Genomic DNA, 13175 nt, shown 5'->3' on the forward strand with positions numbered 1-13175 from the left:
CAGCTTGAGAAACAGAAGGTGGTTGTCCCTGCAGAGTTCCAGCTAGAATTCAGCTTGGCTACCTCATCTCCAGAGGTCCAGCCTGAGACCAACGAGATGGTCTCTCCAAGCATGATCTTGCTAGAGGACTATGAGGTAACCTCCAACACCATGTTCCTGTCTGAGCTCAACAGCATGGCCTCCCAAGATCACTTACTGTTAGAGGTCGAGCCGCCAAGTTCTGCTCACGACAGAAGCCGATAAGACAGCCTCACATGTCTTGTGCCAGTCTAACGCAGAGGAAGAAACCGCCAAAGCCATGCTCACGCCTGAGGCCGATGAGGCAGTCTACCAAGCCATGTTCACGCCAGAGGCCGATGGGACACCCTTACACATCATATTCCTGGCAGAGGCCGATGGGTCAGTCTCCTAATTCCCACCTTACCCTCTATAACAGTGGACTACATAAAGTTTATCCCAATATGGATGAACCTAATGGCTACCATTTTGCAAACCTGTGTGTACAAAAGTGACGTATGGAACTGCACAATCGATCCACGGTTCAGAAGGAATTCTTCAATGTGAAGGCAAACCTGTGATGTTCATCCCCGCCCCCAAACGAGCCCAGAATCATTTCTGGATGTGGATTCAAGTATTCGATCCAAACGCTCTTAATGCATGTGAAGAAGTGTTACTGGCTGCAGCAGCACTGTGTCACATCACATGTTTCAGTTTAACAGAAATAGCATTGTGGTTTGACGATGGCTCTTCATAGATGTAGCAGCACATCCCTTAAGTGTTCACACTTACACACACACACACACACACACACACACACACACACACACACACACACACACAGTAAAGCCTGGTTTAAACTTCTGCATTAATGTGTTTTTGTGTCTTTGTGTCATGATACAGAGAGGGGGATTATGGGTAATTGTAGCATGCAGCGACATTCTAGTGCAGTCCTGTTTATATTTAAATGTAAACATTCAATACATGGATGCAATATCATTAACACAACATATCAACATAAAAGCAACAAAAAAGAAAAAACAAATAATAAACACCTCCTATAATTTAAATAAATCTGAAGAGCCTTAGCAAAGTCATTGGTTTACAGAGCTTCTTATTCTCTCAAAAGCGTAAACTCTTTAGTACAGACATATAATTGCACAGATGTTCTGAAGCACATCACCAGGTGGTTAAAGTGTGTGTGTGTGTGTGTGTGTGTGTGTGTGTGTGTGTGTGTGTGTGTGTGTGTGTGTGTGTGCAGTAATCTCTATAAGCCAGCTGTTAAAACATCTGTTACAGTGCTGAGATGCAGAAGGATGAGTTGATGAGATTTATCCAGGGCAGATGTCAGGAGTGTTTGCTGCACCTGGATAAACCCCAGCTACAGAAATCCTGTTTCTTCTGGTCGATTATGGAACGCTTCTGTAATGGAAAAGTGTTGGAGTTCATTACACTGTAAAAAACAAAACGCCTTCTCGATTAAATACTCGAGTATCTGATTACAATAGTGCTCGACTTCTTCCTGCTCCATTCTGCTAGTGAGCTGCATACTTCAGAGAAGCAGAGTTAGAGGTTTTAATGCATGCTTATGAGGAATATAAGCCATTTATACAAAAAAAAGTAACAGCTCGAGTGTAAATGCGTGAATTTGAAAGTTCAGAAATATCTGAAAAATTTCCTTTCAGAACCCGTATATTTACACTCACTCCAGTTTCTACCTTAGTCATGATTTGTGAAAGGACCGTACTGAAACTGTACTGCGTCCCCCTCCCCAACATCCTCCGCCAACGAGTGTTGTATGTGACAGGGCTGGACACACTACAGTTTGTAACATTTGATGAGTTTGTGCAATTAATTGAAGATGTGTAGATTTGAATCATGTAATGGTTAACCTGTATTAAACATGTTATTAATATGGAAAGATTATTTAATGGTAGATTTTGCTAAGATTTTTAGTTTTGTGTTAAAACTTGCTACCAACATGCTAATTCATTCTAACAACATGCTCGTTGATCCTAGCAACATGCTAATCCATGATAGCATTGTTATTGCTAGCAATGTGCTAATTAATGCTAGCAATGTGTTAATTAATGCTAGCAACAAACTAATTCATTCTAGCAGCGTGCTAAAATATGCTAGCAACATGCTAATCCATGCTAGTAAAGTGATAATTAATGCTAGCAGTGTGCTAAAACATGTTAACAACATGTTAGAACATGCTAGCAATACATGGTATTTCGTATTATCACTGTATAAAAACATGCTAATTCATGCTAGCAACATGCGGAAACATGCTAGCAAAACATGCTAGTTCATGCTGGCAAGGTATTTCTTTCTCTTTCCAAATCATTAAATTAAAAGCTTATACAACTTTCAAACCTTCAGACGGCTTTCTCAAGACAACATCAAAATATGAAGTTTTCTTTGAAGTTATGAAGAAAAGTCTTTTAAATAAAGAGGAATACTGCATTGTACATTCACTTTAGATTTTATTTAATTAAATGCATTTTTAAATTTTCCCCTGATTTTCTCCCTAATTTATTCATGGCCAGTTCCCACCCTCCAGTGAGGTCTCCCCTGTCACACAACAGCTACCAACCAGGGAGGGCGAAGGCTATCACATGCATCCTGTGAGACACATGAAGCCAGATAACTGCATCTTTTCGAACTTCTGACCATCAGGGGGCAGCATAACACACCCACAGATGCTCATGATTGGTGTTGCTGTGATTAACAGGGGAGAGAGAGTATGTCCCTCCCTCCCAGAGAGCATGGACAATTTTGCTCTCTTGGACTTCCGACCACAGATGTCTGTGGTATGGTCAGGATTAGACCCCGAGACAATAGGGAGAACGATTTTGTACTGCGCCTCTCAGGAGCCCTTAAATGCAGCTGTAAGTACGGCTGGTAAATACCTCCACATTACAGTTAGACCAAAATCATTAAAATATACGGACAATATAAGCAATTAGCTCTAGTTAAATCTAACACACTGTTTTCTCCTTAAAGCAGTATTTCTTCCATTTGTATCTGAATTTCTAATTTGATCTTAATTTGAAAACAATCAGGATTATTGGAAAGATAAGAAGCATGAAGGCAAGAACTCCAACTCTAAAAATGGAGAGCCAGACCAGCACATGCATCTGATCAGAACAACTGGAACCTGTATGGAAAAATAAAATTGTTTAAAAAATAATAAACATCAGGAGCTGAAATATATAATGGAGTGACACTGAAAAAAACTTTAAATATTGGATGATTTATTAACAGGAAAAGGTTTTAACTACAGAAAATTCTGTTATAGAAAGTGAAAGGAAGTTTATTTGATCAAAACTCTTACCTTCTCCATCACTGCTCTTTGAACCCTCATTGGACCCTGTAACAGAATCTGTGTTGATGTTAACCGTTCCAGGTGTAGGACAGTGTTTCATCTCTTCACCTTTACAAATACATTGGAAAAGCAGCAAATAAACAGAAATGATACTAAATATGAATAATGTGAAATATTCAACATTTAATGCATATGTACACATAATTCTGGTTAAAGTGTTGATCTGGAATTAGCAGGTTATCAGAGTAAAACTGTTTACCTTCAAATTGCAGACGTGTTCCAGATGTGAACTTTAGTGCAGTTACCTCCACTTCTCCACAGAAATATTCTCCTCCATCATCTTCTCTCGTTCCGATAATGTTGAGATCAAACTTCTGGTCATTTACAGTCATACTGAAGCGGCTATCTTTAAATCACTCTGCAAATGTGTAGCCACTATTAGAGCTGTAATATCTTACAAAATACTGAGGAACTTTTCCAAAACTCTGTCTGTACCAAGGTAAATTATTATTGTTTGTGACCTTGCTCATGCTACACTCAATAGTTACATCTTCTCCACGCTTTACTGTTTTCACATGAAGCTCCTTGATGTCAGAAGTTTTTCCTGTAAAAAAAAGTGTTTAATATTTAATGTTTAATGTCAGTAAATGATTTAAATGTAAAATTTGACTATTTTAAATGAATGTTTTCAAAATGTTACTCACCAGCTGTGCAGAGAGAAAAAAGAGAGTAAAGCACGACAAAGAGTGTGAGCATCGTTCCTGTTTAGACAAAGTGATAGTGAGGTAATGAACTTGTGAGTTCAGTAGAAAAGCAGGTCCAGACTCACGCCTGATTGGATGTTTTGAAGCTGTGGACTGATTTGATTGGTCCATTAGCTGTAATGAGATGTGAAGCTCACAGTGAATTCTTGTCTATTCTGATGCTGTGATGAGTCACATGACTTTACAGATATGATGTACTGGAGCTCTATCAGTCCTGTGTGCTGGAACCTCTCTGATAGAAGAAGTTTAATGAAGTGCTTTTAGGTCAGCAGATCTAACAACTCCAAAGAGGAATAATGTGTAATCCCGCTGTGGGGGAGGGGGACGCAGTACAGTTTCAGTATGGTCCTTTCACAAATCATTTGTCTACGGTAGAACCTGGAGTGAGCGTATATATACGGGGTTTTACGGTAATCATCAGACACTTTGGGGGAAACGCTCAACTGTATTATTTAAGATGTAGACACTAGAAAGGTTTTCAGTAGAAAAGGTTACTTTCATTCTTTCTTTCTTTTTAAAGATGTTACGTACAGCAGTTAATAAGAAAGTGTGCATGTAACTTTATAGTGTTTACATTTTAACTAAAATAGAGGAGTGTTTTTCCCTGAAGCGGTTGGTGGTTAGCGTCAGGTGGTTTAGTCAGATTCCTGAGACTAACTTAAAACATGGTGTGAATTTTAACAGTGAACAATATTAAAGGTCATGACATTGTGTATGTATAAATGAATTTAGTTAAATTATCACTTTAGTATTTAGACATGAAGTTATTCCAGATGAAATGTGATTAGCATTATTAGCACAGTACTGACTAGTATGGGAAAGCTCTTTGAGTTGTGAAAGAGTGTGATTGTCTCATACCCTTTCATTCTACTCCTACCTTGTGTGTAAACTCCACACACACTGAGGACACCACAGATTAGAAATGGGTTTAGAAGACAAGTGTATGACTGCATGTGCAACTCAATACTAATATTTCATTAGAGAGATACCAGCCGCTAGCAGCAAAAACAAAATGGTGGATGGGATAGCGGAGAAAATTTATCGGATATCGAATCCTGTAACTGATCGGGATTGGATTTTGGAAATCAAATGCATTTTTGGAACTGGAAATGTTTATTTGGAAATAGACTACAATGTATTTTCTTTTGTTATGATTGAATTTATTCTATTTGTACTTTATTATATTTATAATGTAAATGATGTTGAACTGTGAAGTGCTTCAGTAAAAACAAACATATTATAAAGCTTAGTAGTTTGTTTTTAAAGTAAACAATATTGGATGAATATCACTATATGAAACTGTCAATAAAAATACCTTTCAATTAATTAAAAATAAATTTAAGGACATAAATCTCCATGTAGCACTTCTCCTGCGTTGGGTCTGGAATGAGGAGAAGGGAGGCAAGCTGGGGACAACTTAAAAAGTCTCTTTATTCTCTCTTTTGTTTACTTTCAATTTTTTGCGAACTGATTTTATTTCTCAAGACACACACACACACACACACCTCTGTCCTGCTCAGCTCTCTCTCTCCTGGGGCTCTTTATCTGTGCCACCGTACACTGAAACACAGAACCCTCATTTGCCTAATTCTGCGAAGGTGTGTAAGCCACTGCACCACACTCATCAGTCACATGACCACCTGCACCTGTATTCACTTCCTACATAACGAGCACACTTATATATAGTCACTGTTTGCAGTGCTTCCTTGTGTCACATTGTTGTACTATGCTTTTGTCTAAGCTGCCGTATTTAGTTTTTGCCACAGTGTTTCTTATGTTTGTTGTAGAATCTTTTGTTTTTTTGTTTATTGGTTATTAAATGCTTGAAAATCCGCAATTGTATCCGTATCCAACTTCATAATGTGACAGAACGTGAGACCGACAAATGGATGCAGCGGAATTGTTCAGGGTCCAGGAGTTCCGGTACAAGTGGGAGCCTTTTAACTGTTCTGGAACCATCTCCCACTCTCCATCCCCTAATGTAAATCTAGTCCAGCGTACCAAGTCAACGGAGAATGTCAGTCAGCCTCCCTGCTCGTCTGAGGATGCCCCTCAGCCTTTCTGTTCAGCTGAGGACGCCGCTCAGTCGCCCTGTTTTGCTGAAGATTTTGCTCCGCGTCCCGGCATGTCCGAGTGCTCCACTTTGTTCTCCTGTTTTGTAGAGGACGCTTCTCTGTCACCAGTATTTGATGAATACGTTTCTCCGCATCCCGACATGCCCAAGTGCGCCGCTCTGTTTGCCTGCACCGTGCTGAATGCTGAAGTGCTTTCCTGCTCCGCTGAGGACCTCGCCATGCTTTTCTGCTCCACTGAAGGTGTTGCTCTGCTATACTGCTCAGCTGAGGAAGCCACTCCGCCATCCTGCTCGGCTGAGGACGTCGCTCCGCCTTCCTGCTCGGCTGAGGAGGTCGCTCCGCCTTCCTGCTCGGCTGAGGAGGTCGCTCCGCCTTCCTGCTCGGCTGAGGAGGTCGCTCCGCCTTCCTGCTCGGCTGAGGAGGTCGCTCCGCCTTCCTGCTCGGCTGAGGACGTCGCTCCGCCTTCCTGCTCGGCTGAGGACGTCGCTCCGCCTCCATATTCCGCTTAAGACATCGCTCCTCTTTGCTGCACTCCATATGTCACTCCGTCTTCCTGCTCCACAGAGTGCATCGTTTCCCTGTCGTGCTTCGCAGAGAGCATCGTTCTTCCCTTTGGCCTCACAGAGAAGCTCGCTCCCCTCTCTGGCCTCGTGGAGAAGCTCGCTCCCCTCTCTGGCCTCGCGGAAATCTTGGTGCTTCCCTCTGGCCTTGCGGAGAACTTTGCACCCCCTGCGGACCACGCGGAGAGCGGCACTCTCCCTTTTAGCATCATGGGGAACATCGCTTCCCCCTCAGGCTGCACCTTGAGCCTTGTTCCTCCCGCTGACTGTGCAGTGGCCATCGCTCTGCATTCAAGCCGGGCCGGGGATATCATGCCCAGGTCTGCTGACACAGACAACCGAGCTCTGCCTTCCTGCCCAGCTGAGGACGTCGCTTTGCTTAACTATTCCACTGAGGATGTCACTTTGCTTTCTTGCTCCACTTTGGACACCTCTCAGTCTTCTGGTCCAGCGGGGGACATTATTCAGAGGGGGCCAGGACCGCCAGAGGGAGGGAGTGTATTTTGGGGCTCTAGGAGAAGCGACCTGAGGGTTCGGTCATGTATCAGGGAAGGCACTCCAAGCAGCCACTGCACCACACTCATGAGTGACATGACCACCTGCACCTATATGCACTTCCTGGTTAATGAGCACGCTTATATGTAGTCACAGTATGCACTGCTTCCTTGTCTCACGTTGTCGTACTATGCTTTTGTCTGTGCTGCCGTGTTTAGTTTTTGCCACAGTGTTTCATATGTTTGTTGTAGAGTTTTTTTATTTTGTTTATTGGCTATTAAATGTTTGAAAATCCACGTTTCCATATCCATCCATATCCAACTTCGTAACGTGACACTGAAATTCAAGTCCAAAGCATTAAACTTAAACACATTTCAGTAACTTAACCTTTAACCAGAAATGTTCAAATCACTGGATTTATAAAAGTCTAACATCTCTTACAGCCCTGATAAAGAAAGAATCGAACTCTTTAGTTTATATCTCTCACTTTAAACCACAGTGCTGTTTCCATTAACACTGACACACACTCTCTGGTGTGAGATGGAAACTAGAGGACAAACGTCTCAAACCAAACACCAGCTTGAGGCCATTAAGGTTTTTACCACATCAAAGGTGCTGAAACTGCCGGACTCATAGACTGCAGCAGCACTTTGTCTAAACGTTTTGCATGAATAATTGTGGACATGTTTTATACAGGTTAATCATTACACGATTCAAATCTACCCAAAGGTGTGAGATTATACTTGAATTAATCCCAGTTCTGTCTCTGTTGTTATGTCCTTTAGGGTGGATAACAGGCCTCACACAGATAGAGCACAGTCTCTAGCACAGTTTGAATAAATAGTGCTCTCGACATTCTACATGATATTTTTAGAGACATTTTTATGAATGAACTCCAGCTCTTTTGTGTTTTAGCCTGAGATTCTAACATGAAGACATTTGGACTGTTGAAGTGACCCAAAAGAAGTCAGTGTGAGCTGCTGATTAAAACACTCAGTCTCAGAAACTCAGAAACCACAATGCTATTTCTGTTCAACTGAAACAACTGCATGATGTGAGAGAGCGCTGCTGCAGCCAGTAACACTTCTACAAATGTGTTAAGAGCGTTCTCACACTTGGACTGAACACTCGAGTCCACTCTCATGACTGCTTCTAGGCTTGTTTGTGGGTGGGGCTTATAATCACAGGTTTGCTGTCACACAGAGGAATTAATTCTGAGCCATGGATCACTTCTGCAATTCCATACCTCACTTATGCGTATGCAGCTCTGCTGGAGGTTCATCCTTTTATTGTTTTTATTAGTTTCATTTGGTTCCAGCACTCAAGCAGCATGTCATCATGGAGGAAAACCTGCAAACGAGGAGCTGTTCTGGTGTAAGAACATTTTATCCACGGAGGCCTACATGAGACGTGTGTATTTTTCAATGTTCTCAGTACAAACACTCGCAGCACAAGGGTGAGCTCATTACAGTAACGTTGCTCCAGTCCTAGCAATGTGTGGTTTTATTTATCAATAAGGCCTTCTGTCGCCTCCACTGACAATAACAACCCTTTCCACAACATCACCAAACTTGAAACTGGAAGTGTACTGGCCTCACTGGCTACCTCACTCAGCTATCCAGTAAGTTCACCTCCTCCACACAGTGACCCCCGGACCACGCCGTGATGCTGAGTATTTCATTTGCATGAAAACTTTTCTAGTGTCTACATCTTAAATAATACAGATGTGCTTTTCCCTCAAGTGTCTGATGATTACCGAAAAAAAAACCATATATACGCTCACTCCAGGTTCTACCTTAGACAAATGATTTGTGAAAGGACCATACTGAAACTGTACTGCGTCCCCCTCCCCCACAGCGGGATTACACATTATTCCTCTTTGGGGTTGTTAGATCTGCTGACCTAAAAGCACTTCATTAAACTTCTTCTATCAGAGAGGTTCCAGCACACAGGACTGATAGAGCTCCAGTACATCATATCTGTAAAGTCATGTGACTCATCACAGCATCAGAATAGACAAGAATTCACTGTGAGCTTCACATCTCATTACAGGTAATGGACCAATCAAATCAGTCCACAGCTTCAAAACATCCAATCAGGCGTGAGTCTGGACCTGCTTTTCTACTGAACTCACAAGTTCATTACCTCACTATCACTTTGTCTAAACAGGAACGATGATCACACTCTTTGTCGCGCTTTACTCTCTTTTTTCTCTCTGCACAGCTGGTGAGTAACATTTTGAAAACTTTCATTTAAAATAATCAAATTTCATATTTATATCATTTACTGACATTAAACATTAAATATTAAACACTTTTTTACAGTAACAACTTCTGACATCAAGGAGCTTCATGTGAAAACAGTAAAGCGTGGAGAAAATGTAACTATGGAGTGTAGCATGAGCAAGGTCACAAACAAAAATAATTTAGCTTGGTACAGACAGAGTTTTGGAAAATTGCCTCAGCATTTTGTAAGATATTACGGGACTAATAGCTCCACATTTGTTGATGGATTTAAAGATAGCCGCTTCAGAATGACTGTAAATGACCAGAAGTTTGATCTCAACATTATCGGAACGAGAGAAGATGATGCAGGAGAATATTTCTGTGGAGAAGTGGAGGTAACTGCACTAAAGTTCACATCTGGAACACGTCTGCAATTTGAAGGTAAACAGTTTTACTCTGATAACCTGCTAATTCCAGATCAACACTTTAACCACAATTATGTGTACATATGCATTAAATGTTGAATATTTCACATTATTCATATTTAGTATCATTTCTGTTTATTTGCTGCCTTTCCAATGTATTTGTAAAGGTGAAGAGATGAAACACTGTCCTACACCTGGAACGGTTAACAACAACACAGATTCTGTTACATGCCAGGATTCAAACTGCAGCCATGGAGAAGGTAAGAGTTTTGATCAAATAAACTTCCTTTCACTTTCTATAACAGAATTTTCTGTAGTTAAAACCTTTTCCTGTTAATAAATCATCCAATATTTATACAAGTTGTTCATTTTCATCATTTTCAGGAGACAACTTTTGGATTATTGTCTTAACGACCTCCGTTATAATATCTCTGATTGTAATCGTGTTTCTGCTTGGAGTTTTATATAAAAATCAGAGAAAAGGTTTGTTTGCTTTTATTATTATTATTATTATTATTATTATTATTATTATTATTATTATTATTATTATTATTATTTATAGAGTTACTGCATAAATTTCTCACCAAAATGTGAATCCTTTCTACATTTAAACTTTACTTATGTGTATTATTGTTCAGGTGCTTCATCGAGAAACCATCAAACTCCCACCAATCAGGTAATCCAGTCTTCTATTAATTGTGATTCTATTCTGTTAAATAAATCCACATCTGACCTACAATCCACAATGCACAGAGAATTCTAATAGACAGCTATTCACACAATAACGGCTCTTGTTCTTTATCAGGCTGATGATGAAGATGTCTTGAACTATGCAGCTGTGAGTTTTGCTAAGAAATCTTCATCCTCCAGAACATCCAGAGACAAGAGCCATGAAGACGTTTATGCACAAGTTAAAATAAAATAGATAAAGACAAATGACTTCAGACTTGAAACACAACCAAAATGTAAGTGTTATTGCCGTTTCCATGGTGACTCTTAACATCATTCATCTACTGATTTGCTTCACTTGATGGATGAAGCTTTAAAAAATATTTCTGATCAAAATCCTACATCCTGCTGTTTTTTTTCTTTCTTGAATGAAAGTCTTATATTTGGGATTTTTTCTCAGCATTTTCTCTTGCACATGATTTCTAGAATGTAAAAGAACATTTTGTTTGATTCTGAAGGTTAAAGTATTAAAGAACGGCTCATGGTTCACATCTTGCTTTAACTTTTGTTTTTCATTTATTTTGCTTTGAAACATAGGAGTTTTATAAAGAGGATAAATCTGGTGAATATCGTAATTAATGTAGATTATCTGAACATTTAGTAGTCAGTACATCTGTAAATGTAAAACTTTTATACATCTGAACAATTTTCCAGAAATACTGAGGACCTTTAAGAGGGCTGAGTATAAAGACGAGTGTTTACTGCATTACTGATGAGATTCCACTGTTTAATCTGAAATTAATCTCCAGGCAATAAATATTCAGTTTCATTAGAAATGTATATTGATGACTGATGAAGTGTCGAGGTTTTCTTTATCTTAATGTTTTTACACAATTTACATTGTGCCTCCTTAATAAATTCCACAAATGCCATATTACACTGTGTGTGTCATCATTTTGTTGAAGTCCATTATCGATGTACCTAATAGTCCTCCCTGATTATATTCAGACATTTATGTGAGTGATGATCATGACCGGCTTAGTGGTTAGCACGTTTGCCTCACATCTCCAGGGCTGGGGGTTGGATGATTGGATGTTTTGAAGCTCTGGACTGATAATAAAATGTAAAGTCTCAGTAAAAAAGGCTGTATGTAGTCTACAAATAGTCGTGATGGGAAATGACGCAGCACTACATCAGCACTTTCAGCTGCACTGAACTTGTTGAAGTGTTTAAAGAACTGAGGAGGGAGTTTAAATCCAGATTCAGTGATGTGATGTCGTAGAAGGAGATTTTCACCTTCGCTGATAAACCCTGTTATGACACTGACATCACGGGAAAGTGAAATAGTTGAACTACAAGTATTTTTTAAACAGTGGAGGAAATAAGTATTGAACACGTCAACATTTCTTTCAGTAAATATATTTCCAATGATGCTATTCACATAAATTTTTCACCAGACGTTGGTATTAAATCACAAAATCCACACACAAAGAAATCCAAACGTTAAATTTCATAAATAAAGTTACGTGTAATAAAGTGGAATACACTGGCCCATCTCGCTAGTGGGATGAGTTCCTGAGTGCCACTAGATCCAGTGGACTAAGTAATGTATCACAGTTGGTTGGACTATTAATAAAGGTGTTCGGGAGACCTGAATTCAACCCCGACTTAACATTTTTTGAGTAGGACCAGCCTGTCGGACAAACCTGTTCTGCCTTCAGCAGGTAATATGAAGAGGCTGACAGGTAGGCCTCCACAGCCCAGCTTCAGTGACAGGACAGCCGGCACAGCCCAGCTCCAGCCCGAGGCTGACAGGGCGGCCTACAGAGCCCAGCTCCAGCCCGAGGTCGATGTGGCTACCTCACCTCCAGACCACCAGCTGAGACCCACGATGTGGTCTCCCCCGCAGAGCATCAGATGGACGTCAATGTGGCGACCTGATCTCCAGAGTTCAAGCTTGAGAAACAGGAGGTGGTTGTCCCTGCAGAGTTCCAGCTAGAAGTCAGCTTGGCTACCTCATCTCCAGAGGTCCAGCCTGAGACCAATGAGATGGTCTCTCCAAGCATGGTCTTGCTAGAGGACTACGAGGTAACCTCCAACACCATGTTCCTGTCTGAGCTCAACAGCATGGCCTCCCAAGTTCACTTCCTGTTAGAGGTCGATGGCACAGCCACCAAGTTCTGCTCACGACAGAAGCCGATGAGACAGCCTCACATGTCTTGTGCCAGTCTAGCGCAGACGAAGAAACCGCCAAAGCCATGCTCACGCCTGAGGCCGATGAGGCAGTCTACCAAGTCATGTTCACGCCAGAGGCCGACGGGACACACTTACACATCATATTCCTGGCAGAGGCCGATGGGACAGTCTCCTAAGCTTTTCTCATGCCGGAGGCTGGTGACACAGCCTCCGAATCTGGGCTTCTACCGAAGAACCCCAGCATTCATGTCCTACCCCAGCCATCTGACCCCAGCAAGTCTGCTGCTGATCCACCACCTGCTTTCCACCTGTATGCACAATGTCTGCTCCTCAGCTCCTCTGGAAAAAAGACCACATTATAGACAATGCCTGCCAGGACCACCATAAGGGGGACTTTTGGAAAGGTGCTTCTCATTTCCTCATTTGTAAGTCGCTTTG

The 13175-nt window shown here is 41.1% G+C and overlaps 1 pseudogene; it reads right to left on the bottom strand.

Annotated features, from left to right (window-relative positions):
• Window positions 1-2478: 2478 nt before the first annotated feature.
• Window positions 2479-4395, bottom strand: LOC128629150 (Ig kappa chain V-III region MOPC 321-like; annotated as a pseudogene).
• Between the last annotated feature and the right edge of the window lie 8780 nt (window positions 4396-13175).

This window comes from Ictalurus punctatus, chromosome 25, assembly GCF_001660625.3.
Source record: "Ictalurus punctatus breed USDA103 chromosome 25, Coco_2.0, whole genome shotgun sequence".
Lineage (NCBI taxonomy): Eukaryota > Metazoa > Chordata > Actinopteri > Siluriformes > Ictaluridae > Ictalurus > Ictalurus punctatus.